This window comes from Pleurodeles waltl, chromosome 5 (assembly GCF_031143425.1).
Source record: "Pleurodeles waltl isolate 20211129_DDA chromosome 5, aPleWal1.hap1.20221129, whole genome shotgun sequence".
NCBI classification, from domain to species: domain Eukaryota; kingdom Metazoa; phylum Chordata; class Amphibia; order Caudata; family Salamandridae; genus Pleurodeles; species Pleurodeles waltl.
In genome coordinates this window covers 759,276,016-759,302,964 of record NC_090444.1, presented here as the reverse complement: position 1 = coordinate 759,302,964, position 26,949 = coordinate 759,276,016, and positions in this window count along the sequence as shown.

Genomic DNA, 26,949 nt, shown 5'->3' with positions numbered 1-26,949 from the left:
CCCTCGGCACTAAGTAATGCAAAGCAGTGCTTTGTGCTGCTTTGCGTTATTTTTAGGGTGCTTTCGAGCACAAAACAAGTTTTATGCTGGAAAGTAAATTAGGAAGGAACATTTTGTGCTGCTTAGTGTCACTTTTATGACCCTAAGCAGTGCAAAATGTTTGTAAATCTCCCCCTACATGTGTAAAGCACACATAGTGATATGTACTGGGACACAAATATGCACTTTTGGAGTCCTCTGCTGACTATCCACTACCCTGGCCATGGCCTACGCTGACTAAGCAATCCCACTGACATCATGTAGCCCAGACCCAAGCAACCTGTACTGTGATGTGAGCCACAATGACACATAACTCACCATTGTGACCTTCTGAAGAGTAAATTACTCGTGCATGATTGTTCAGACACCTTATCATCCAGACACAATGACTCGCTGAATACTGTTTATAGAGGCAGCTACCGTGTACCCGACTATACCTTAAGACTTAGGTCACAATGAAAGGCTGGCATGGGAGTCACTGAAAGCTTCTTCTCTGTTGATGTGTTGCCATGTTCTCTACCTAATGGAATCTTTACTGCTTCGGAGTGGGTTTGTGTGGTATGTACTGGTATCACAAGACAAACCTGTTACTATATGTGGATCTCAGACAGAGATGACATCCAACATAGCAAGAAATGTTTGGTGGGATTGGCTGCATGTTACAAAGCTTACGATTCACGTCATGACTTCCTCTGAATTAACCAACCATCTGCACTGTTTATTTGTCACATGTGTATTAGGCCTGCACTGTGCAAACATGCCTTATGGAAAGGTGACAACAGACCTGTGGGAGTGAGGGGCCTGTCATAAATCAATATCACACATTGACAATAAGGATCAATGGAAACAAGTACCAGGCCAGGTGGTTACCTCAATCCCCATTCCTAATATAGTCAATGTAAAAGCGTTCAGGCCAAATCTCTCTGATGAAGACTCATTTTGGCCAAATCCAATGATCGGAAGGTCTACAGCAAGTGGGCCCAGTGCCTGAGTTGCATAGCCATAGTTGCTACGCACCAGCCTGGGCTATGCCCCATACTGTGAAAAGGCTTTTACAGGCCTTGCCCTCGGAAGGCTAAGCATACAGAACCTACATGATCATCAGATTACCATCACTGCCATGCATGACAGTATATCCAGTGGCCATCCTATCTGTGAGTTCAGGGTTCTGTGGCACTCTGAAGGGATCCATGAGATTTACTTTGTTGTCATACCACAGTTTGCCAAGGCTAGATCTGGGCTGAGTGATCAGTGGGACCTTACACATTGCTACCAACATCCTCAACTGACTTAAACTGTATACATACACAGCTCATGCTGTAATGCCAATACATTTTCTGTGTCATATACCATCATCAGATCATCACATATCATTGTTTGTATGTAAAGTTCACTTGCATAGACATATGAAGGCAAATCAAGGTAGATCAAGGGCTTATCACATATCACACAACACAGTGGTCATTTGAAAAACACAGATTACAGGGCTCCACGCTCCACAACCTGTACATCCTATGTATGGACCACAGATTGTGACAACAGGCACCCATATAAATCACTGGAACTCAGAATCACATTGTAGCCCGTGAAGAAGGAAAGGGTTGTGTTAACATAGTCAAATATGCAAATGAGGTAGTTACCTGCTCCTCGGGTGAGCCATAGAGCTGGCCATTCAAATGAAGAACCTCTTTCACTTGCCTCTCCATCTCCTCCGGAGAGAAGGCAGGGGCCCTTTCTCCTGCTTAGCCTGGCATGATTGCTCTCAGAGGTGTCTCACAGCACCTGACATGGTGGAGGTGTTGATCGCAGCAGTGTCAGGAGACGAGTAATTTTCCAGATTGCGGCATACATGTACACCACATACACAGTCATGACCGTCGACATCCACAGCCATTGGCCTGTGACTGTCACACTCAACAATGCTAGCATATGGCTGTGACCCCATAGTTGAAACCGACCGCCATAGTTGAAACCGCCCACCACGCAGTCGACTTCCACCGGCAGAGGGAGGTTTCTATAGTCCAATGAACAAAGTCAGGCATCCACCATTTTGGCAGTTGAAACTACAGTTTTGCAGACTGTAAAATTCATCAAAACATGTATAAATGTGCATTTACATCTCGAAATATGTCAACATCCCTTAAAATGTATAGTCTCCTACACAATCATCAGTGTAGTACGTTGCTAGTCAGAGATGCCATGTTACTGTGGTGCACTGTAACCCACCGGTGATAGTATTTCTGGCGGTTGGAACATACATTACAATATCAAGGTGCACAAGAGTAGCAGATGCACACACATGTCTAGACAACCATGAGGATCATAGCAGGACTTTGAGCAGCAGACTCCTTTGATGTGTAATGGGTGTAATGTATTTTATGTCCGTAATGTTTTGACACATTACTTTGTTGTCACTCCACAGATACGCTGGCCTGGACACAGTGACTAATGCTCCGAATCATTTGATTCCACATTTAAGTAAGCTGGTGATAACCTCCAGTCTACCGTCCATTTCCAGACCTTCAGACCATGAAAGAATGTGAATGATAAAACAGTTCTGTCTGAATAGGCAAACAATCCTGGATTTATGTAATCAGTTGGAGCCAGATCTCATGCCTGAGAACACTAATCTGACATGTCTACCACCCATTGTGATCCTCACAGCAGTACTACACTTCCTGGACACAGGGCCTTTTCAATATGCAATGGCTATATGTGGTGATATGACACAACCAATGTTCAGTGGTGTGGTACAAAAACATGCTATCAGCAATGATGAAACACATTGACAGCTATGTTGGGTTCCCCAGATGTTAGGATTTAGCCAATGTAAAGGTTGACTTTTATGGATTTGGTCCCCTCCCACATGTGGTGGGAGCCATTCATGGCACACATATTGCATTAGTGCCACCACATGCAAGTGAACAAGTCTATCGCAATAGGAAGAATTTCTATTCTATCAACATGCAAGTTGTCTGCTTGCCAGATTTGTACATTTCAATTGTCTGTGCCCAGCTCCCAGATTCAGCTTATGATTCCTTCATAATACGAAGCAGCACCATACCGCAGCTGATGTTACAACTGCAACCAGAGAGGGCCTGGCTTGTTGGTAAGTAACATCATCTGTCCTAACTTTGTGTGTGCAATGTCAGGTGCTATAATCAGGAAGTGTGTGACTCATTGTAACACATGTCTCAATGAAAAACAGAAGAGTCAGCATATCCCAACTGTCATTGGTATTTTAGATCGCTGAGGGATCCAAATACGTCAGGGGAAGTCAGCTTCAATGAGGCCCAAGAAAGAACATGGTGGCCAGTAGAGCGGACATTTGGGCTCCTGAAGACCAGATTTCACTTTCTGGACTAGACTGGGGGACCCCTCCTCTATTCACCCAGGAAGGTGTGTCAAATCACCGTGGCCTGCTGCGTGCTCCATAACATCACCCTGCTCAGGAATGTTCCTTACATTCCAGAGGACAGAGAGCCTGAGGTGCCACCAGGTGAGAATCTTGTAATGCCAAGTGACGATGTTAGTGGTTAAGAGGAAGGAGCTGATTTGTGAAAAGATCTCATCAACAACTTCTTCTTATGAATGTAATTATGTCATGAGATGTCGTGACTCAGTACAATCAGCGCTTGTTATGATGATGTGAGGTCTGTAATTGTAGTACATGTAAGGAAGCTGAAGCTCTGACAAAATCTGGCAAAGGGTGCTTGTTGCAGATGCTTTTGACACACTCACACTTTGGTAATGTTGCTTTGTTTGTGCCACAATTTTTTAATGGACTGCGTTCTAATGACTTTTGCTATGTGAATTGTGTCATATGTATTTTTGGTAACTCTACTCATTGCTTTTGTGTTTGTTTAGGTACCTTCACCATGGCATCTTAAATTGGACATTTCAGAGTTGTGACATTGGCAAATATATGATGCTCTTGGGACATACAAAGTAGACATGGATTGTTCCTGGGAATGTATGTCACAGACAGGGCGTACAAGACATGTGCCAAGACAGCCTGCACAGTGATAGGATGGAAGTTGAGGAGACTTCATTGGACTTGCCCTTTGACGAGTGGTGGCCAGATGCATCAAGTGTGTCCTCTTGTGGTCAGTAAATATGTAGTTGTAGCCGAAATTCATGTTAGTTACCCTTCACATTGGCTAAACACTTTTTTTGTATGAACTCTATGTTGCTGTTGTAGTTTTTCATCATTGTAGGCCAAAGTGCTTGTGGCATGCCACTGACATTTGTTTGTGTCATACCACCAGATGCAGATGCATTGGAATGTAAGGGCCCTGTGATCAGGAACTGTTGAACTACCATCTGTCTGAATCTTGCATGTTATAATGTTGGTATCCTTTTGTGAGATAGGCGACATGGGTCCAGCTGATGACACCAACCAAATTCATTTTCTGCATATTCTACAGGACAGTGTCTGATGTATCCTTTCATTTCATTTTCTGGAGGTCTGTCCCTGTAAATTTGACCACGTACACAGTATGACTTTGTTAGAAATGGGGTCTTTGGTTGACAGTCAGGTTACCCCCTGTTCAAGCAAGGACCCTCACTCTAGTCAGGGTAAAAGAGAATCACCCTCAGCTAACCCCTGCTTACCCCCTTGGTAGCTTGGCAGAGCAGTAGGCTTAACTTCCAAGTGCTAGGTGTAAAGTATTTGTACCAACACACACAGTAACTTAATGAAAACACTACAAAATGACACAACACCATATTAGAAAAATAGGAAATATTTATCTAAACACAACAAGACCAAAGCGACAAAAATCCAAAATACAAAAGTCAAGTTATGAATTTTTAAAGATTAAACTCAAAAATAGCACTTAGCAACACAAAATGCTTCGATGAGGTGTTAACACGGCGTTGTGACGGAGTCGTTCTCAACAGGTAGACACCAGCGGCACCGAACACAGAGTCGCGTAGACCCCCAAGTACAGTACCTTTGGTGAAGAGTGGAAACAAGTTGATGCGCGAAGTCGGGGATCGTGGCGTCAGTGCGAAACATTGAATCCACGCACTTCGAGCGGCATCGGACACGACGTGGTGTGGCGACTTCCACGGAGTAGCGGATTTCAGCGGGGCTGCAGCGGCATCGGGCCTGCGAAGATTGTCACGTTCCAGCGAAAGTCACGGCATCGGGTGCAGGCTGCGTCACCGGATTCAGCAGCGGCGTCGGTCCGAAGTAGTCCGAAGTCGATTTCCTTGGATTTCCCCCAGCTTTCTTTTCAAGGGCCCAGGGACTGAATAGGGCACCACTTGTCAAAGCAGGAGTCTCTCCAGAGACTCCAGGTGCTGGCAGAGAGAAGTCTTTGTTGTCCCTGAGACTTCAAACAACAGGAGGCAAGCTCTAAATCAAGCCCTTGGAGATTTCTTCACAAGATGGAAAGCACACAAAGTCCAGTCTTTGCCCTCTTACTCTGGCAGAAGCAGCAACTGCAGGATAGCTCCACAAAGCACAGTCACAGGCAGGGCAGCACTTCTCCTCAGCTCTTCAGCTCTACTCCAGGCAGAGGTTCCTCTTGTTTCCAGAAGTGTTCTAAAGTCTGTGGTTTTGGGTGCCCTTCTTATACTCAGTTTCTCCTTTGAAGTAGGCCTACTTCAAAGTAAAGTCTCTTTGGAATGTGAAATCCTGCCTTGCCCAGGCCAGGCCCCAGACACTCACCAGGGGGTAGGTGACTGCATTGTGTGAGGACAGGCACAGCCCTTTCAGGTGCGAGTGACCACTCCTCTACTCCCTCCTAGCACAGATGGCTCATCAGGATATGCAGGCTACACCCCAGCTCCCTTTGTGTCACTGTCTAGTGTGAGGTGCAACCAGCCCAACTGTCAAACTGACCCAGACAGGGAATCCACAAACAGGCAGAGTCACAATCTTAAAATGAACTTTACTAAAAGATGTATTTTTAAATTGTGAGCTCAGAGACCCCAAACTCCACATGTCCATCCCCTCCCAAAGGGAATCTACACTTTAATCAGATTTAAAGGTAGCCCCCATGTTAACCTACGAGAGGGACATGCCTTGCAACAGTGAAAATCAAATTTAGCAATATTTCACTCTTAGGACATATACAACACATTACTATATGTCCTGCCTTAACCATACACTGCACCTTGCCCTTGGGGATACCTAGGGCCTACCTTAGGGGTGTCTGACATGTAAGAAAAGGCAAGGTTTAGGCCTGGCAAGTGGGTACACTTGCCAAGTCGAATTTACAGGTAAAACTGCACACACAGACAATGCAATGGCAGGTCTGAAACATGATTACAGAGCTACTCATGTGGGTTGCACAACCAGTGCTACAAGCCCACTAGTAGCATTTGATTTACAGGCCCTGGCACCTCTAGTGCACTTTAATGGGGACTTACTAGTAAATCAAATATGCCAATCATGGATAAACCAATCAACCATACAATTTACACAGAGAGCATATGCACTTTAGCACTCGTTAGCAGTGGAAAAGTGCTCAGAGTTCAAAAGCCAACAGCAACATGTCAGAAAAAATTGGAGGCAGGTGGCAAAAAGATTGGGGATGACCCTGCATAAGCAAAAAAGTCCAACAGACTTTAACCTGTATAATTTCCTATGTTTCTGGCATCTTGACAGCCTAAGATTTGGACAATGTAATAAACTATTTTTAGACAAGACACTTGTATGTATGTGTTGGTGTGACATGGTTGTAAACCTAACCTCTAAACATTGTGGACTTGCAACATATCCCTGCTTCCACAAGTAGCTTTTTTTTTTTTGTATGGTTCACATGTTTTTATATATCTACATTACCAAATGTTACATTTAAGACTCACTCTTCTGGCTCACAGTATCCCTCCCATGGACTGTACCCCCACAAGCCTGTGCCCTTGGCACAGTGTACCCGCTCCAACTGGGTCATGGAGCCTCAGTGTCTGAATTGTTGATTTGCTTCTGAGGAACCAGGACTAGGGGGGTAAAATTTGGTAATAATTGCACTAGGTACCCAGGGCAAGGGGCATGTTGTCTGTGATGATGTAACTGGGGTAAGGGGTGCCATTGTGGGCACAGTGAGTCTCACAGTGGCCATCTGACCAGGCTACCCAAATGGGTCAGGACCGTCATTCATGTCTACATGTTCAAGAGAGTCATCATCACTGAGGACTTTATCCAGAGGTGGGTTGGGAGTATGGTCGTGGACAATGTCTGGGCAGGTGCTGTGACAGCTCGACCTGTTGAGAAATTAAGTACATTGTTATTGTTAGAAAGGTGTAATCTACATCCAAATGTTTTGTGTCACTGTCAGTAGGGAGCTTGCACAATCTTAAGTGGTAGATTAGCTGATTGTATTATGTTACCATGGGATTGAAGTTCCTGGCCCGACATGCATGAAATTTGCAGAAACTATTAGACTTAAGCAGCTCATTAGCTGTGCTGCTCAGTTGCTCTTTAGATGAGGGAATGAACATGATATCTTACAAACATTTAAGCGAATGTAATGGACAGGTGACTTGTTTTGACCATTCCAAGGCCAAGCTGTGTGAGATACAGGCAGGCACACAACTTTGTTGTAAATGTAGCTGTTGCCATCATATGAGCAGTGCTGAGTCGATGTGTTAGCTGCCACTACCAATCTGATGAAGCAGCTTTATACCTTGATGTACAAACTTTCTAAGGTGTCATTCCTGTCTTCAATACTTTCATTTTGGGACACCAGGACAAGAGCAAGCTAGGTAGACAGACATGTCTCTGAGTTGAGCATGATATGTAGATTGCTCAATACCATGTGAGTGAACATCATTTGAGATATGGCATACAGGTTTATTTGGTCAAGTGCACTGTGGCCTGTTGGCTTGAGTTACTGAAATAGAGCCTACGGGGGGATGTGGACATGTCACTTGCTGGCTGCCAACACTACCCAAATGCTAAACTTCCAAGGGTAGGTACATCATGTGAAAGATGGCACACAGGTGTATTTGGCGGAGGGCAGTATGGTCGATTGGTTTGTGTTACAGAAACAGGGCCTCCTGGTAGTTGCAGGAATGTCACTTGCTGGCTCCCAACACTACACAATTGCTAAACTCCCAGGAGAGGGTACATCATTTGAAAGATGGCACACAGGTGTATTTGGTCAAGTGCAGTATGGCCTGTTGGTTTGTGTTACAGAAACAGGGCCTCCTGGCAATTGTAGGCATGTCACTTGTTGACTCCCAACATTACACAAATACTAACCTCCCAAACCTCCCAAGGGTGGGTACATTAACTGAAAGATGACACACATGTATTTGGTCAAGTGCAGTTTGGCCTGTTGATTTGAGTTACAGAAACAGGGCCTCCTGGTACTTGTAGGCATGCCACTTGGTGGCTCCCAACACTACATACATGCTAAAATCCTTGGGGAGAGTACATAATTTAAAAGATGGCACACAGGTGTATTTGGTCAAGTGTAATTTGGCCTGTTGGTTTGCATTACAGACACAGGACCTCCTGTTAGTTGTAGGCATGTCACTCTCTCAACTCCCCAACATTTGACAAATGTTTATTCTTACATATCTGTTAGCACACTGCAGTTAGGTGGAGCCATACATTTACATGTTGACATATTCCATGTTTCCTAGGAGGATCTTTTGATATTGACACAGTTTCAGGCTCCATTCCACAATATAGCATGCAAAGGGGATTGATGCAGGTGATATTCTGTAGAACCATACATATTGACAGGCTTACATCTCTGCTACTCTGGGCATGGCATGTTGGGAAAGTAGTTGAAGAACCCATTGGCAAAAGGTGAGATGTGAGCATACAGAACAATGAGGATTTGTGACAGTTTTTGTGGTGAGACTTACCAGACTCCGCTCCCCAAGCTATTCCTGCCAAGCTTTCAGGATGCAGGATGGCCAACACCTTTTCCTCCCAGGTAAAGAGTCCTAATGGGGCACCGGGAGGACCACCACCAGCCTTCAGGGACTCTAGGTGTTGCCTGGAGGCCAGAGAATGCACCTTCCCCCCTCAAGTCATTCTACCTCTTCCTTAAGTCCTCATTTGTGCTCAGGGTGGTGCCTACAGCATTCACTCTGTTGATGATCCTTTGCCACATTTCCATTTTTCCACTAAGAAGAGTGTGCTGGACTTGGGCTTCAAACAATTGTGGCTCTACTTTTATGATTTCATCCACCATAACTAATCTTTTGAAAAATTGGGATTTTTGGGACGTGACACTGATGTCAATTAAAGTGGATGACAGGGACTTACTTAACAGAGAAACTGAAATAGGGAGTAACTGGAAACAAGTGTGTGCAAGGTGTAAAATGGGATTGTGAAAAAAGGGGTGGCTAATTTATTGGTGGTATGCAGTAGTGGCCTCTAGCGTCTATCTTGCTGTGCTGCAGTGGAGCAGCAATGAGTCATAGTCTGGGAAGGGGTATGTGTTATAGTGTGAATTGCAGGTGTGTTCACTAGGCCAATGCAGATCATTTGTTTTATTTTTTAATCCATCCAATGAGCACTTGTCTGTTGCTTTGCTGAATGCGTACCGCTGCGGCCAACCTCCAGCTAACACCGCAGGAGGACCTCCCTGTCAACTGTGTTTTTGTAATGGGCTCAGCAGTTCCACGCAACCATGATGGCGACGCAATGTGCAATGGCAAGGTTGCCGACCACCCAGTGGCTGGCGGGGTGCCAGTTGTCTTGTCGGTCTGCAGTTCAGCCTGCATACATCATGATACAGGGGTCTGAAGACCACAGCACAGCAGTCTTCTTGGGACCGCCAACATGGCGGTCTGGCAATCCAACCCCCAAACTCATATCTGGGCCCTTAGTAAAAAAAATTGGGATTGGGAAGTGGGTGATCAGATTGAAGTTGTTTTAGGTAGAACTGGATAGGTGGTGAAGATCAGGCAGGAGAAAGCAAGGCAGAAGCTGGTAAAACAAAATGACCATGAGCTTGCGCATTGCAGGATGTAGTTTCGACTGATTTTTCAGTGTGCAACATGCTACCGATGGTAAATTGCAGCACGAGCAGCACCACATGAATTTTCCGGGTGTCCGCTAAACTACGCTGAATCTCACTGAATTGTTTGTGAATTTCCGCACTGTGAAATTGCACAATTTCTGCTCACCCCTAGCTATTATTTTCACTACCGGAGTGACCTGTGTAAGTCTTGTAACCAAATCAGCCCTTCAAACGTCTCAGCTCAAAAACATCAGCACCTCTTAATTAGATAATAACACTATTATTTATTACTTTTTTAACTTGAAAAAACGATTACAAGTTCTCGCGAAAGGCGAAGTACACACACACATTTTCACATTCAACATGCACTAATTGTTCTTTTTTACATTATAATTTACTGTTCTGACATGCCTGTCGGCCCATGCTAGAATGGTAAATTAAATACGGCAAACGGTGTCCCGACGCACAGGTTGGAATTCATGCATCATGGCACCAATGTGTGCATATGTTACAACAAACGCATGCACACGCATCACCGCGAATGCTTGTGTATTTATGGCTATCCTGCAAACATTTCATTTGATAGAAAACACATTTTAAAATTTCCAGTTATACAAATACCTGCATCTTAAAGCATGCATGTTATTAATCGGGCAAAAAAAAATCCGGAGCAAATAGTTCTACTGAGCTGAGAACTATTGCCTTTTTATTAAAGTGTTTCAATCACTCAATTAAACAATTCCCACACGAATTAATCAAGGGACGATAGGTATACTGCTGATAGGCCAAAATGGCATAATGCACTGCCCCATGACAAGTTACTGCTATGTGACAATATTTGAAATGGCGCTTAAAATAAAGTAAAATGCAGGAACTTGATAAATAAGTGATGCATTGAGTCACAGGTCATTATGATAAAGACATTACTTTTGAAGCTTTTGACCTGCTGCATCAATTATATACAGCTCAAGTTGGCAATGAGCAATGAGTCACTGTGCCACCAGAGACCTATCTGTAATCTTTCACCCACACGGAGATTTGCTTTACTTTTAGGTATGATAAATGTCAAACCTCATGGGCACCCTGTCTAATTTGATTGACCTAAACTAATCTGTAAGCAGCAGAAACACTAATCTAATGCATTTGTTCACCTATACATTTTTCACGATTGGCTAAAGAAACGGCACAATATTCCTGGTTTATTTATTTGTAATGCGTGGCTCTCATGGATTCCCACTACGTTGAATGCCAGATTCTGAAACTGGCACTTCACTACTACAATGAAGCAGCAATGGTTAACAAAAGCTGGTATGCATTATTGCTACATCACAAAGGAATGTTCGGCTGCTCTGGAAGGGCTGTCACAGAGTCTGTCGGTGTAGCACTGGCAGAGCAGAAAGCCCCTCAGGGGTGGAGGTGGCAAGAGGACAGCTTTGGGGACAGGGCAAGTTGGTTGTGCCATGTTATGTATGGCTAGCTCATTATGACTCTATACCTGTAAAGTACGTGAAAGCAGGTGCATATGGAATGGGAGGATCATACATGGAATATAGATGGTTAACAGTGAATTACTTGTGTGTTTCATCACCTCTGGTCTGAATGGCATCAAATATATAACAAGAGCAAAGCTCGATTGAAAAAACATCCGTTACCCATCTATATTTCTATATATATTCATATATATATGTGTTCTATGAAATAGTATACGTCACCAAGGCTACATCCGATCACTGACCATACAAATAAGAGAAGAACATGCAAATGAAAGGTCAGAGAACTGAAAAGGAACAGCCAGTGCTAAATTTGTGCTCGTTGTGTCCGGTGCTGAGCACCAGCACTTATTTTGGAGGGCCGGGGCTTATTCTACTGCCTCAAGCATTTACTGCGAGCGAAAGACACATATGGGAAGGATGGATGAAGGGAAAAACGAAAAAGCGTCACAAAGGGAGAAAGTAGAAAGCTGCAAGAGTGAGCTGAAGGGGCAGGGAGTGGCTTTATATGGATTGAAGAGGCCCGAGATGGCTTTAGGATTACACTGCCCGAGTATTCCATGTTCACACATTTAATTGCAGCAGCCGCGTGTTTAAGAGGAGGGTTTTGAGCACGGCACCTTTTTATTTACAAATTAAGCACTGGGAACAGCCAGCTAGATTTGTAGGATGAACCTAGATCTGACTTACGTTGATGTAGACTGGGACTTAATTGGACCCTTGTTTAAAAAGAGCAAGGTTGATTCTGAGTTTGATTTAGTAATTTCAAAGAAAGTTTCATATCTAGAGGTCAGTCACTTATATTAAAATGATTCGCCTTAAAATATCCGATAACCAGAAAATACGATAAACAAGTTATTAAATGCACAATTGTGAACTTACAAACCATTAAAAATCCTTCTTCTTTTGTACAGAATAATGAAAACTTAAAAATGAAATATAAAGACCCCTTATCTTTTTTTTAATCCAGATATTCATATGCGTTGACAAACACTCCATTAACACTAAAATAGCTTCACGAGTTCAATGTGCAGCTTTACTCTAAGAGAATAAATGGATCAACTAGATCCTGGCAATCAGTCCCTCACTCATATGAGTCAGGAGAAGCCTTTACACTTCCACACTGCAAAGGACTACCAGCCATATTGAAAGATTCCTGCAATCTGGGGGTGGAGGATCTCTAGTGTAGTACAGGTGCTTCAGATGGTCTTTAAGCAAAATAAATGTTGCCACCACAGGGCATATTTAGTATAGTGTTGCAATGGAGGGCAAGGGTATGCTACACTAAAGTTAGATTTATCAAGACATGCAAGGCCAACTGCTGCCTTCCATTACTCTGCCCTAGAGAGGCGTTCCATGGGTGGAGAGAGGGTGTTCCCATGCATCCACCAATGGATTGTGGCACATTCCCAGATTTACCATTAGTAGTAGACCTGGGGATGCATCAAAATGCTAACCCTCCCCAGCTGAGGCATAATGAGGAGAAATAGCTTTATTTCTCCTCGTTTTTCCTCTTTCTGTGCCTGCTGCATGTATTCTGCAGCAGACATAGAAAGCGGAAAATGCATCTCAGGATTGTTTTTGTGCAGGAACCTGCCAAAAGCAATCCTGCCTATAACACAGATACCCTTGCAACATGACGCAAGGGTTTTTGCATTGGTGCTATGCAGCTAAAAGTGTGCTAGTGCTAGGAAAGGTCAGGAAAGCAAAGTCTAATGTTAAATACAACACATTCCTACCCTTTCCCTTTCACTCAGCACATCAATGTGGTTTGCTGCATTGCGCTGAATGAAAGAAGTCTGCCCCCAAGATTCCTGGCTCATTTACTGTTCTTTGTTTTCTGATACACAGCTCTGAAGCAAGGGTTTGTTTCTGAATACAAAACACAATGACCAATTTTCACAGTTTTCTTGGTTGGTATTTTGTCAAGGTTCATAGACGGTAAGAATAGTTAATCTATACCTAGCAATATATACTTACAAGCACAATATTCTGGCTGTCAATATTTTTGCCACAATTTTTTGGCATGGCGATATTTTTGTTCTTAATGTTCTGACAGACAACTAAATGATGTATCTATTGTAAGGTTTGAGGTAATGCAGCTTGTCGAGACCTCTAGTATCTGATCCAGTTTTTGCTACAAAAGTGACGTGGATTCCACTAGTCCATGGCCATGTCATCATCCATTCCTTGATTCCTTTTTTTGTCCGAAGACAGAAGTGGCAATAGAGCAGGGGGAAGAGTGAATGGAACGCAAGGATCTTTGGAGCTGGAGACATCTTAACTCTACTGCTTGTTCTTCTTACTGTTTAGTTTGAGTAGTGCAGGGGGCTGCCTAAGACAAACCTATTTGCAAGATGGAGACTAAGCAAAAAAGAGATGGACATCATCTGTGATTTATGTATAATCCCTACAATAATACTTTACTGTATTTCATCATCGTCTACGGTAACACCTTGCCTCATCACTAGTCCAAATAATTCACTGAGAGCTTTTCCTGTCTCTTTTTGAGAGCATCAGATCTTGATTTAAAGCTGCAAGTTTTAAAATGTTACTTGGCAGCGTCGATGTGGAAAATCCTTAAGCGTACAAAGCCAACTTCCCAATTTCCTTTGTTATGGTTTTAATGGTATAATCATACGTGGAATTTCCAAATTTTTGAAGATTATAGGTTCTAACTTTGGCAGATACTAGAAGGGATCTATCTGTAATTATCGTAGATACATGACGTCCTTCTGGGCTTAGGATGCACAGGTTCTAGAGTAACTGCAAAAGGAAGTCTTTGGATAAAATGATTATGTTGATCACTCAATGAGTATTTTAATTGTTCAGTACTTATCGGGAAAGCAAAATGGCAAAGTCTAGTGTATACTATTCAATGACTAATGCTCAACTACAGTGTCCCTTGTGCGCAGTTCCAACGCCCTCTGCACAAACACAATGTCGATAGGCTCAGAGCAGGGCTGCACCGCACTGTAAACCTTTGATTCATGGGTTTTTGATGAAGTACCTCAGGCATTTCCTACTCCTTCTGCAAAGTTCGGAGCAGTATGAAGATTCTGCTTGGACTGTAGACTCCACTTGAAAAGGGAGCAAGACTCTCACAAGTAATTCTGTTCATGAAAATAAGAAGGCAAGCAATGTGAGATTTCAGCATCTTGTAATCTTGTCGAGTTACTGCAAAAGTATGATTTGAATAACTAGAGCCATGAAGAATTCTGCTTAGTGCGAGTAACTGAGGGGGCTCTCTCTTGTCTGGAGGGTTGGAGGGGGGAGACAAGGAAAGTCATCGTGGGTGGGACAATGGTGTGAGGTTCTCGAACAAAGGTCCCAGCCAAGAGAAGAACCCAAAGCTTAGGACGATAACGTTCATAAAATATTAGCCCATGATATGCACAAGAAGGAACTAGAGTGCCCCCTGTGAATGGCTGGGCTACCTGTTAATATGTGTCATTATTGTTTTTAATTGTTTTTTTTATTGAAAATTTCATAAAAATGTAAAAGATATCAAGTTCTAAACTCTAAACTCTAAACTTGGCTCACAAACTTCCTGTAACCTTCTGTTCTCCCTCCCTCGCTATTTATCCCTCATCAGTCTCGTTTCCTAGTGTTCTGGTACATGTAGACAATCACACATTTCTGCGAGTAGCCCTCTAATCAAACAAATTAAAAACTCTTAATGGGAGGACATGTCGTTTCTTGTCCTTCCTTATTCGTGCAGTGCAGTAATGGGTGCCAGACAGATTGAACATCATCTATGACTTTAAGGAAACATCTGCTCAATCTTTCCTTTGGCGAAGTGTCCCACACGTTGAGAAATCACAATTTTACTATGGAGGGAGTCGTCAGTTTCACCATCTGTACAATCACCATCTCTACATTCAAGAATAGTGGAGAAATTAATGCCCTGGGCTATACTAATGCTTCTACACTGATTAATTGTTTGGAGTAATTGTTAGTCAGTGCAATAAACAGATAAAGATAGTTTGGAGTGGTAAAAAAAACAGGTGTAGCGCTTGCAAATCGAGAAACTGTTATCTTGTGTAAAAAACATGAACGCAAAACCAAGCCATCATTAAATTGTAGATTTGGACATAATAAATGTTTAGCACATTAACCGAATAGACAACGTTTTCTAGCTTTTATTACACTTCAAGACGCATTTGGTTTGAAATTTGATCCTGATCTTTATTTAACAAATCGATGTATTCCGGGTGTTTTAGTGTTCATTTGGTTCAATTGCCAATGGCTTTCCTAACAAAGATTACGGGCAGAATACCCAAATATTGGTTAAATGGAGCAATCTGGCACACCTCTACGTGTCACATGTTAGCATTAAGAAAATGAAGGTGCTGGGTTGCATTGCTATATGTTAACTATTATAACAAAGGGGACATTACTGTATGGGTATGCACAGAGTGGTGCCTGATTGGAAAGTAATGATTGGTCCAATGAGCAGGAAGTATTCCATCACCCACTAGAAGTGATTTCTCTAGTAAGAGGCCAAGGGTTTATAAGTGTCTGACACCGATCTTTTCTGTTCATCAACTTTCAATAAATGATCGAAATAGATTCCACTTAAGAGAACAAGAAGAAATATACCATGTCTAAATACTAGAGAAACAGAAAACAACCAATTGTGTTACAGAATTGAGAAAAATATTATTGAAGGCATTCTTCAAAAACACAAATATTGCAATATATTTACTTAGAATTAGGCTTGGTGGTCGACTGGGGCGCGAGTCTTGGTCAAGCAACAGACACAATCCTTTGCAGGGTGAACCATAAAAAGTCACTAAATTGGCCTGTCCTTCTCCCTAGGTAGGTTGGCACAAAACGCAGTCAGGTTTAACTTACAGGCCAAGGGGCACATTTACAATCTTTTGATGCAGGGCAGCACCACATGACTTCTTGCTGTGCTGACCTGTGTCAAAAGAAAAAGGCAGGAATGCATCATATCTACAAGATACAGTGCATTCCTGTCCATTCCCCTGCGCTGACGCGCAATGGGCTGCCATGCGCCAATGCAGGCCACCTTGCACCATGATGCAAGGGTGTCTAAGTTGTGAAGATTGTTCTTGTGCAGAGAGTGACACCTTCCTGCACAAAAACAATATTGAAAGGGGTTTTTGAGGAGAAATAAATGTATTTCTCCTTGTTGTCCCTCTCTTACACCTCCCCTGGGGAGGCATATACTTTTGACACATTCCCAGGTTTACACATCCTTGTAAATCTAGAAACGCATCAAAATCCATGGGTGTTGCATCAGAACACCCACAGCAACACCAATGGAATGCCTCTTTGATGCATGGTAAGGCAACGCAGCGACTTGTGCTGCGTTGCTTACTCCATGTCTCCAAGGCCATGTAAAGCAATGCAAAGTGGCTTTGCTTGGCCTTGTAGATATGGGCCTGCAGCCCATGCTGTCAGTGCATTAAAAAAAAGTGATGCACCAACGGTGCAAGTTGCTTGAAAATGTGGCCCAAAGTGGAAAGTATTTATGGAGCACACACACAGTAATAAAGTGAAAACACAACACAAGAAAAACCGCACACCAATTTAGAAGAATAGAGTAAATTGTAATCAATTATTTTACACAAAACTGACAAAAATCCAATCAGAAGAACCTCAGTTGTGATTTTTTTAAACAAATTAATTATTCATTGAGCAGTAACAGCATAGTAATAAAAGAAGACAGTCATAGTATGGCAACACAGACTTTCCTTAGTGTGGAAATGGCATTGCTCATATACATTACATGAATGTAATAAAGAATGTAATAACATAAAGTGTGAGCAGGTAAAAAAAAAATCCTGTGAATACAGTCTGCAAAAACTGTCTAAACATGGATAAAGTGCAGTGTATGTATATATATATAAATATGCCATATATAGATATGCTATATATATATATATATATATATATATATATATGAAATTTAAAATAAAATCTATGAAATATGCATGTAGTCCTTCCTATAACAAATCAGCAGACCCAATAGCAGCAACTTTGGAATCTTTCCTGACAATTATGACAGTAACTGTAAGTACACACACTCACCTGTTACTGTTGTATATTGTTAATTTTTGTGCACTTACACAACATACCATCGGGAAGGGGGTGCGAGGGTGACACTCACACGTAACTGTACACTGACATGCACAGTCACATACAGCCACACAGACAATCACACATACACAGTACACACCTTACAGCCAGCACACACATGTCAAAAACACACACTTACGCACAGAAACACAGCACAGGCCCTGTCTCACAGAATAACACACAACAACACAACATGTCACAACAACACCACAACTGCACCATTGTCAACACGTAGGAAAGCACTTATAATAGACACTTCCCAAGGACACATTACACATACAACACAATGTACAACAAACAGGGAACGAACACACACAATTACATAATCAGACAACTAATCAGTCGATACACACATGACCCACACAGAACAACGTACCTATCATACCATGCACAAAACATATACGCTCACACATTCAAAACACATAAAGCCACACAACACAGCAACAAACACATGTCAACACAAACACCACACAATACCATGACAACAACATGTCTGTTATACACATGCCCATCACACACCACACACCCTATCCCTGGGTGGACAAAAACTGCACACACTCACACATGTTGGTCATACAATACAGGAAGCACAAGCACCACACACACAAATACTGACATACAACCAATGTCACCCAGGCACAACTCTAACCTAGTAAAGAAAATGCAGGACAAAGATGTAACCAGGAAACCAACAGCAGATTGGTCTGAATATATTTTCTGAAAAAATAAGAATAAAGTCAAAGGCCATGGGCCAGTCCATTGTTCAAATAATGTACACCAAAGGCAAAGATTGTTGCCCAAACTTGACTCCTGACTGCCATGTAACCTTCACAGGTAGGAGCATCAAGGGGACAGGCAGGCACCCTAGGGATTATCTGGTGGCGGAGGGGGTTTGGGTTTAGGCTTGGGAACGGGGGCTTTGGGATTTGGCTTGGGAGTGGGGGGTTAGGTTTAGGCTTGGGGAGGGGTGAGTCTTCATGGGAGGGGTATACTCCTTGGCAGGGGGAGGGGCAGAGGGTAGGGGAGGCCTTGGAGGTGGAAGAGATGGACTTGGGGAGGGAAGCAGCACATTTAGGCATTTCACGGGGAGAGGAGTAGGTAAAAGGGCAAACCCAGAAAGGAAAGATTTTTTAAATACATAGGGACAGTCACAGCTAAAGGGTATGGGTATGGAGGGAGAGGAAGTGGTTGTCTGAGGTGTTGTTGTGGATTTCTTGGGTGAGTGAGGTATGCTTGTGGGTGGTGGGTGTTTGTTGGGTGGGTGAGTGAGGGCGTTTATGTGTTTTGGACTGAGGGGGTGGAGGTGCTGGGAGATGCAGTGGTGGGTGCGTGGCTGTCTGTTGGGGTGTGACTGCAGGTATGGTGGATGTGCTCCTTGTAGGAGTGTCAGTGGTTGTGGTGCCTGCAGCTGTGGTGACTGGGGTGTATGTCTGAGGGTCTGCTGTGGTGCTATCTGTGGGTAGGATAGGTGTAGTGGCAGAATCTGTGAATGTTGGTGTGGGGTCTGCAGGTGTGTCTGGTGTGCTGTCTATGATGCTGGAGTGTATGGGAGTCAGAGCATGTTGTGACTGTTCCGGTGTGTGCATCTGAATGTTGCTTGTGTGTATGCCGGTGGTATGTCCTGTGGTGCTTATGTTTGTCTGAGCTACCCTTGGATGTTGAGGTGGATGCATGCCTGTCTGCTTGTGTGCTTTGGCTGGTTCAGGGAAGAGGGATTTGGGATTGGGAAAAGGAAGGTGGAGTGGGGACAGTAGTCAAAGGGCAACTGGCTGCTGTCAGTGTGGAGGCCAGAGCATGAAAGGATTTCTTTAGGCCTGCCAGTGCACCGTGAATGCCCTCCAGGAATGCATTACTTTGTTGGATTTGAGTTGCCAGCCCAGGGATGACATTCATGATGATCAACTGACCCACAGAGATAGATCTCAGGAGGTCAATAGCCTTCTCCTTGAGGGCAGCAGGGCTAACAGGGGCTAGGATAGAGGTGCCTGCAGCCAAGGAGAAGCCCACCCTCTCGGGTGAGCAGGCACTGCCAACTGGGTGGGGAGCTACAGGGAATGCAGTGGTAGAAAGGGGAGTGGCAGACAGAGATTGTACAGGGGGTCCCAGATAGGTCCACCATGGAGTGGTCACTGGAAGAGGATTCTGAAGATGATGAGGTGGATCCCATCTCCCCCCCCTCCGGGCCACTGGGCCCCTCAGTGTTGGTGTTCTCATGACATGAGGTCCTGTGGCCAGCAGCTTCCCCTCTGAGCTGTACCCCGTCTCCCTCGCCTGCCGATGCTGATGCTGAAAAACAGAAAGAGAGGTAGGGTGATCACATTCATTAGATACACTAACATCACACTGTACACATCATTTACATTGCATCTAGTTTTACTACACCCCCAGGTAGAACCAGGTTAGTGCATGTCACAACAAGATACAATGTACACCACTATATAACAACATCACACAGCAGCTATGCCACCTTTCTCACACCTACAATACCATCATATCAGTAGAGCTATCACACGTACCAAATTTATGACAAGCTGACTTGGCAACACGATTCTGGGTCCCTGTCACATCAACATAGTCAACCAACAATCAAGCTATGGGAAATAATGGTAAACTACACAAAATCCCCACATATGCACATTATTACCTGATGTCACGTACCAGGAAAGGAACCTTATCATATGCTAAACACAAGACAGCATGTTATATACAAGCCAAAACCGTTTCCTGTAACCGAGTCCACAATCTTTACAAATAAAATTTTAAAACATGCACCTACTATATTTGGCATATCCAAATTTGGAGTATTATAGAGTCTAAACACATCACCAATACACGTACCAATAGGGATGTAGGAAACAATGATACATTGTTGACCTACCCATCTTAGAAATTCTCCACCTGTAAACAAAGTCTTGCACACTCATAGGGGCCTATTTACCCCATACCATTTACCCACAGATAACCACAGGTAGCAAAATACTCCTTAACTATAATGGACCCCTGTCATGTGCATGAAGGCCATATAACGTTTGACGTATAATGATGAGTGGCAACATTAATAGCCTATTGTTTGAGTGACATCATCACTGTCCACAGTCCAGACAGGAGTAATCTTACATCTGCATAGGAAAATGTCATTGACACAAACCACATCTGAGGATACCATGATGGAGACATACATTTTGAGGCAAGCCATATGACTGACTACACATACCATTCCACCCACATGTGAATGTGACCTACCTCACCTGCACCACAATGTAGTCAGTTCAAACAATAGGTTTGCATACTAAAAGCAATCAAAACATATCCTAAATAGAAAAAGAAGTATGTTTATGATACATTACAATGTTTATTTATTAGAGAACCTTACAATGTACACATGATGTTGGCAAAAACCAGTGAAGAATGTAACTGTTCATAAGATGTCTTCGCCTATTAAGCATGCCCACAACACAATGACTAAGGAAATAACTGAGTAGCCACTTATCATCCAAAGAACATGTACATAGTATTAACATTCAGAGCTCTAATATCATTGTAGGTGTTGAAGTAGTAGTCTAGCAACACTGCCATGGTTTCCAACATGTAGGATGTCTACTCAGATGAGAAATTACAGGGTCCAATGTACAGCCCTCTCTTACCAAATGGATTCACCACCTAACAGATCTGAGTAAGTTTATCAAGTATTGCATGTGAAATGTCAGATGGACACCACAGCCTCACACAAAGTTGTCACTCATCAGAAACCTCATGAAAAGTAGGTATGACTTAAAAATGTCAGACTCTATGTTGCACATAGACATGGATCAAGGGGCATTGGAATGGACAGAGGGCAAAGGCCTGAACAACCTACCATCTTGATATTGGGAGTATGGATCTGTAGGTGTCATGCACAACCAGCAGGGTATATAAAGCTGTATAGTGGTGCACATATGACACAGTCACATGCGCATCATCATATGCTTTTGTACAGAAGGGATAACAGGAGAGTATCGTGTCCCTATACACATTAGAATGTGCACACCTGTGTATAAATGTTTAGGGCTGTACACCTATGTGTTCCTTGGAGATCTTTGACCCTTTGAAATTACCAAATTATCACAGCTTAGATTCTATCTCTTCGTACACTGACCTGGCATAGGGATGAAAATGTGTTAGGTCAGTACTTAACCCACTGTGGCTGCTGTGCTGCCTTCCAACACCCATCAAACTTAGGGTAGTCCACCATCAACATGCGGGCCATTAGGGGATCAAGGTCTGATGGGCACCCCTTCCTCCTTGGAAGGACATCCCCAGCTGGGCCTCTGCGGTCTTCTGGGTCCAGCATTTCAGGTCCTCCAACCACTTCCCACAGTGGGTACTCCACCGGCTGTGGACCTCCAGGGTATGCACTTTCTTGGCAATGGCACACCAGATCCCCTTTTTCTGGTGGGCTTTGACCTGCATGGATGACACAGACAAAAGGAGAAAGTCATGTCCACATGCACCATCCCAAAACAACAAGGGTGAAACAAAGGTTAGTGCAAGTAGCCATACATGCACTTCCTCCTACATCCTCTTCAATGTGGAATGAACATATGCAGTCAGACCATGTGTGAAGTGGAGTCAGGCATACAACATGCATAGCCAGTACCAGGTCTGGCTAGAAACATATGACTGGACCACAAGCATGTTTTTAAACAAGGTATCAGTGTGCAACTATTTCTAACACCACCTTCAAATATGATGTTACATAGTTTTTCAGTGGGTTAGGGTACATATATCACACACTCACTACTGTGTATCAGGGCTCAAAACTATCTAAGCACATGTGCATGTGTCCGTCTACCCACACATATCCTCCCAATCCATAATTTCACCACATTTCATCAACTTCATCATACACGCAACATTTCAAACATTGGTATTGCATTGTACTTAACTGCTCCTCTGGTGCACCATAGAGCTGTTCATATAGGGGAAGGACCTCCTCCACAAGCTTGTCCAGCTCATCAGACAAGAAGGCAGGGGCCCTATCACCTGTAGATTGTGGCATGATTGCTCCCAGAGGCAGTACACAGCAGCTCAGGTCGTGGAGGTCTTGCTGGCAGCAGTGTCAGAAGTCAAGTGAAGCATAAATTATGAGATGGGGGTCAAGTCTGCCACAAACAGGAACGTCACTGCCGGTGGACGTTGCCATTGGCCCAGGTCTACCAAAGGCAGCAATGTGTTCCAATGGCAATATCCTCCTCCGTTGTGACCGCCTATCGCCATGATGACATCCACGGGCGGAGTTAGGTGACTTCCTGATGTCCAGTACAAGCTTATGAAAGATTCAACATTAACTAAGAATCATATTTATGATAGTGTGTTACCTGGTGGCTTAATGCAAACATATAGCAATATGCGTGTAATATGTAGAGGATGTGAAAATGATGTATCCTGAGTTATGTACATGAAACACTATTGTCAGCAGAGTAATGATGATCTGAACCTAGTATAGGTGTTCCAAATACGTTTCACATGTTAATTAAGTTGATGTCACTTTTACTATAAATGACATTTCTCCATTTAAAGAACATGCTAGGGGCTAGAGGGATCTGATTGCAGTATTTAGGCAAATGTTGCCTAGGTATGTGCTGAGTACAGCTTTTTCACTGTTTCATGTGACATACTGTAGCTTTATCTGTGACCTTGGTATGATCATACTTATGATGTATAGATTGAGTCATAGACATACATTCTGGTGCTGTGCCACATAGTTAACCTGGCATGGAAGAATAAGACAACCTCAAGTGTACCTTCCACTAGCTGACCTGCACACAATGGAGGAGTGACATGCCAACCAAATACACCACCTGGGTAGGCAGACAATCATGGATGTCTGTCGTCATTTGGAGCCAGATCTGATGCCTGCCATTCGTAGTCCCAACTACATGCCTCCCATTGTCTAAGTTATGTCAGTGTTACACTCCCTAGCCACTGGGTCATTTCAAAATACAGTGGCCCTAACTGCAGGGATGACTCAGCCGATGGTTAGTCTGGTTTTGATTTTTGTACTCTCTGCATTGTTGAAACACCTGGACACCTACATCAGATTTCCCAATGTGAGTATGTGGCCCATGTAGAGGCTGATTTTTATGCTTTGAGACACATTCCACATGTGGTTGGAGCCATAGATGGCACCCATGTAGCCTTGCTTTCGCCAAGTGCCAATGAACAGGTATATAGGAAGAGGAAAGACTTCCACTCCATCAATGTCCAAGTCGTCTATTTGGCTGACCTCTAAATTTCACAAGTTTGTGCAGAGTATCCGGGGTCAGTCCATGATTCCTTCATCATGTAGAACAGCATTATCCCACCGCTATTTACACAACTATGCACAGAGAGGGCCTGGCTGGTTGGTAAGTCGTATATGTCATGCATGGCTGTACCTTTTAAATGCTACCATATATGGGGATGTCCAAGAATGATGTTTGGATTTTATACCTTACAGGGGACTCTTGCGACCAAAACTGTCCTTGGTTGTTGACACCAGTGAAGGCGAGATTTTGCAGCATTAAGTCTGGAGGAGCCCTCCTCTATTCACCCAACAAGGTGTGTCAAATTATTGTTGCTGCTGCATGCTCCACAATCTCTCCCTGAGACGTCAGATACCATTCATACCAGAGGAGGGGGGTGGGGGGGGCAGCAGATCCTGTGGGTGGAAATGCAGATTTGCCAAGTGAGGATAAGCATGATGAGGATGATTCTGGATACATCAGAGCTGATCTCATCAATCAGTACTTCAACTAACTCAAGGTATGTGATGTTATGTGATGTAACAAAAGTGATTCAGTGGGGTTTTGGTGAGGTTAGGATGCCTGATAAGGTTCTGATTGTTACCCTCAGATAGATCATCAGTGACTCCAAAGAACATGACTCAGATATGCATGCAGATTGTCACTTGGAGTTGTGTACAGAACTGGTATGTACATAGTATAATGTTTTCACACTGCAGTGTCAGTCACATTTATACATATGATTTGGCAGTGTAATGTACATGTATCAATGTGTCCTATACCTTATGTTTGTCAATTACAAATTGCAGATTGACTGTTTGGCTCATCCTCATTTGGCAGTATCAGACATTGTCACAGGCAGAAGGGATTTGCAGACTGACATGCAATGTGAACAAGGATTAAACCAGGAACTGTCTGGCATGAGATTTGTGGTGTGTGTGTTCTATGGACAGACATTCAGGACAGTGGGATGGGAGTGTTTCTTTCCATAATAAAGACCTGTTTGGTATTGGAGGAAGGGCCAATGGTGCCATGTGTGTGTTCATTTGTCTCTGACATGTGTCATAATGTGGTATCCAGACCCTCTAACATCATAATGGTTTGTGTTGTATGTGAACTAACTTGTATACAGCTATCAGTGTGTTTTCACTTTGCAGACCAATGTGCATGTGTCCGAAGACTAACATAGATGAGTGGCAAGCCTACAGATACCTGACCATGGTAAGTGGAAGGTTCCATGACTGGGGACATTAGTACTGACCTCTGTCTGTTTCATGGGGTATGGTCATTTGGGAGCTATGGTATGGGTATGTGATAAGGCTTTAGCTGATAATACATTGAACCAATCTGTTTGCCTCCTCGGATACTAAAAGATGGTATGTCCCTAACTTCAGAAGTATGTGGATTGGTAGTGTATGACACCTATGCTGAAACACTGAAGTTAGCAGCTTTACTTCACTATGTGGTAATTGTCATTCTCCAAATAAATATGTGGGAATGCACACTATAAGTGATTTGTGTCATGTATATAATACATTGTCAATGTAATATGTATCCTGATTATACAGTACATGTGTAATGACCATGACAAATGTTTTACATTAGAGAAGAACATTTTGATACAAGACTTGTCATACATGACAGTTGTAAATGGTTTATTAAAACACATGGTCTGTGTTTAATTGGTATTTATTGGGGAGTGCACAGCAAAATGAGTGATAAGAAACAAAAATAATACAAACAAAACAGTGAAGGGTTCAATCATGGTGGTTAAAATCATCAGCCTACCTGCTACACCATTTGGAAACACAAGTCCAGTGTCCTTGTACCATAGGGAAATGGAGATAGGTTTCAGAACAGTCAACAGGGTGTATCTGTGACATAAAAGGGGAACCAACCGGTAGAGGTTCACGTCCTGGCAGTGTGTTTGGTCTTGGCATCGGCTCTTCCTGGATGTCTGGGTGGATGTCCATGTTTGCAGGAAGTTCTTCTACTACAGCCGGTGGCGTGTCTGAGGCATTCCTTTCCCCTGGCTGGGTCTCCATTCCACCACAGCCACAATGTTGAAGGGCCTGGTGTTTCATTGCTGGTGGAAGAGGCCTGATGTTGGGTACAAAACCTATTCAGAGTATTTTTCATGCCTCTCAGCACCTCAGCAAAGGAAGCCAGGATGGCATTTTGGGCCTGCCAAAGCTGCATGGTTTTCTGGTGGTTGTCCCATTGCAGCTGTTGGATCTCCCCTATCATGGTCAGTGCATGGCCCATCATGTCTTGGGAATGTTGGTAGGCTCCCAAGACTTGGGAGATAGTGTACTAGTCAGTTGTGTCCCTTGGAGCCTACATCCTCTGGCCTATACTATTCCTCCCAGGCACCCTAGCCTGGTGTACCTATGCTCCTGGCACTGTGTGCCCTCTCCCAATGGTAGCAGGACCATCATTGTCAGGGGTGACAACAGGAGACTCAGGTACCTGTACTGGGTGACACACAATGGAAGACACTGCCCTTGGGACACAGGTTTGGGGGCAAACGGTTGCCTATGATGTGGATACAACAGGGCAAGGAGGAGACGATGGGGGCAGGGTGAGCCTCACAGTTGTTGACTGATCAGGTGTCCCCAATGGGCCAGCTTTGTCCTTAGTGTCTAAACATCCAGGGGTATCCTCAGTAGGGTCTTCATCCAGAGAGTTAGTATCAGTCTCTGGTATCCTCTCCATGTTGAGAATGGCAAGGTTACCTGTAGGAGAAGTGGAACACACAGTTGCTGTAAGTTGATGCAACACGTAATGTTTACCTTTGACAACTAGACATGCTATATGGCATGCACACACTGCCTTTATGTGATTCCCTGATATGACAATGACAGCTATTTCCAAATCTGGGATAGAGCAATGTGGGACACAGAGATTTGAAATTCCATACACCATGCTGCCAACTCTTGGAGTATGTTGGTGTTTAGATGACTTCTGATACCCTGATATCTTGTCTGAGTAAAGACATAACAATGTACATGTAGCTCCAAGTAAGGTGTATGGCATCATTGATTCAACTAACAGCTGAACAATGCACAATGGTGACAGCTGGCACACAGTATGTGATTTACCATTTGACCTTGG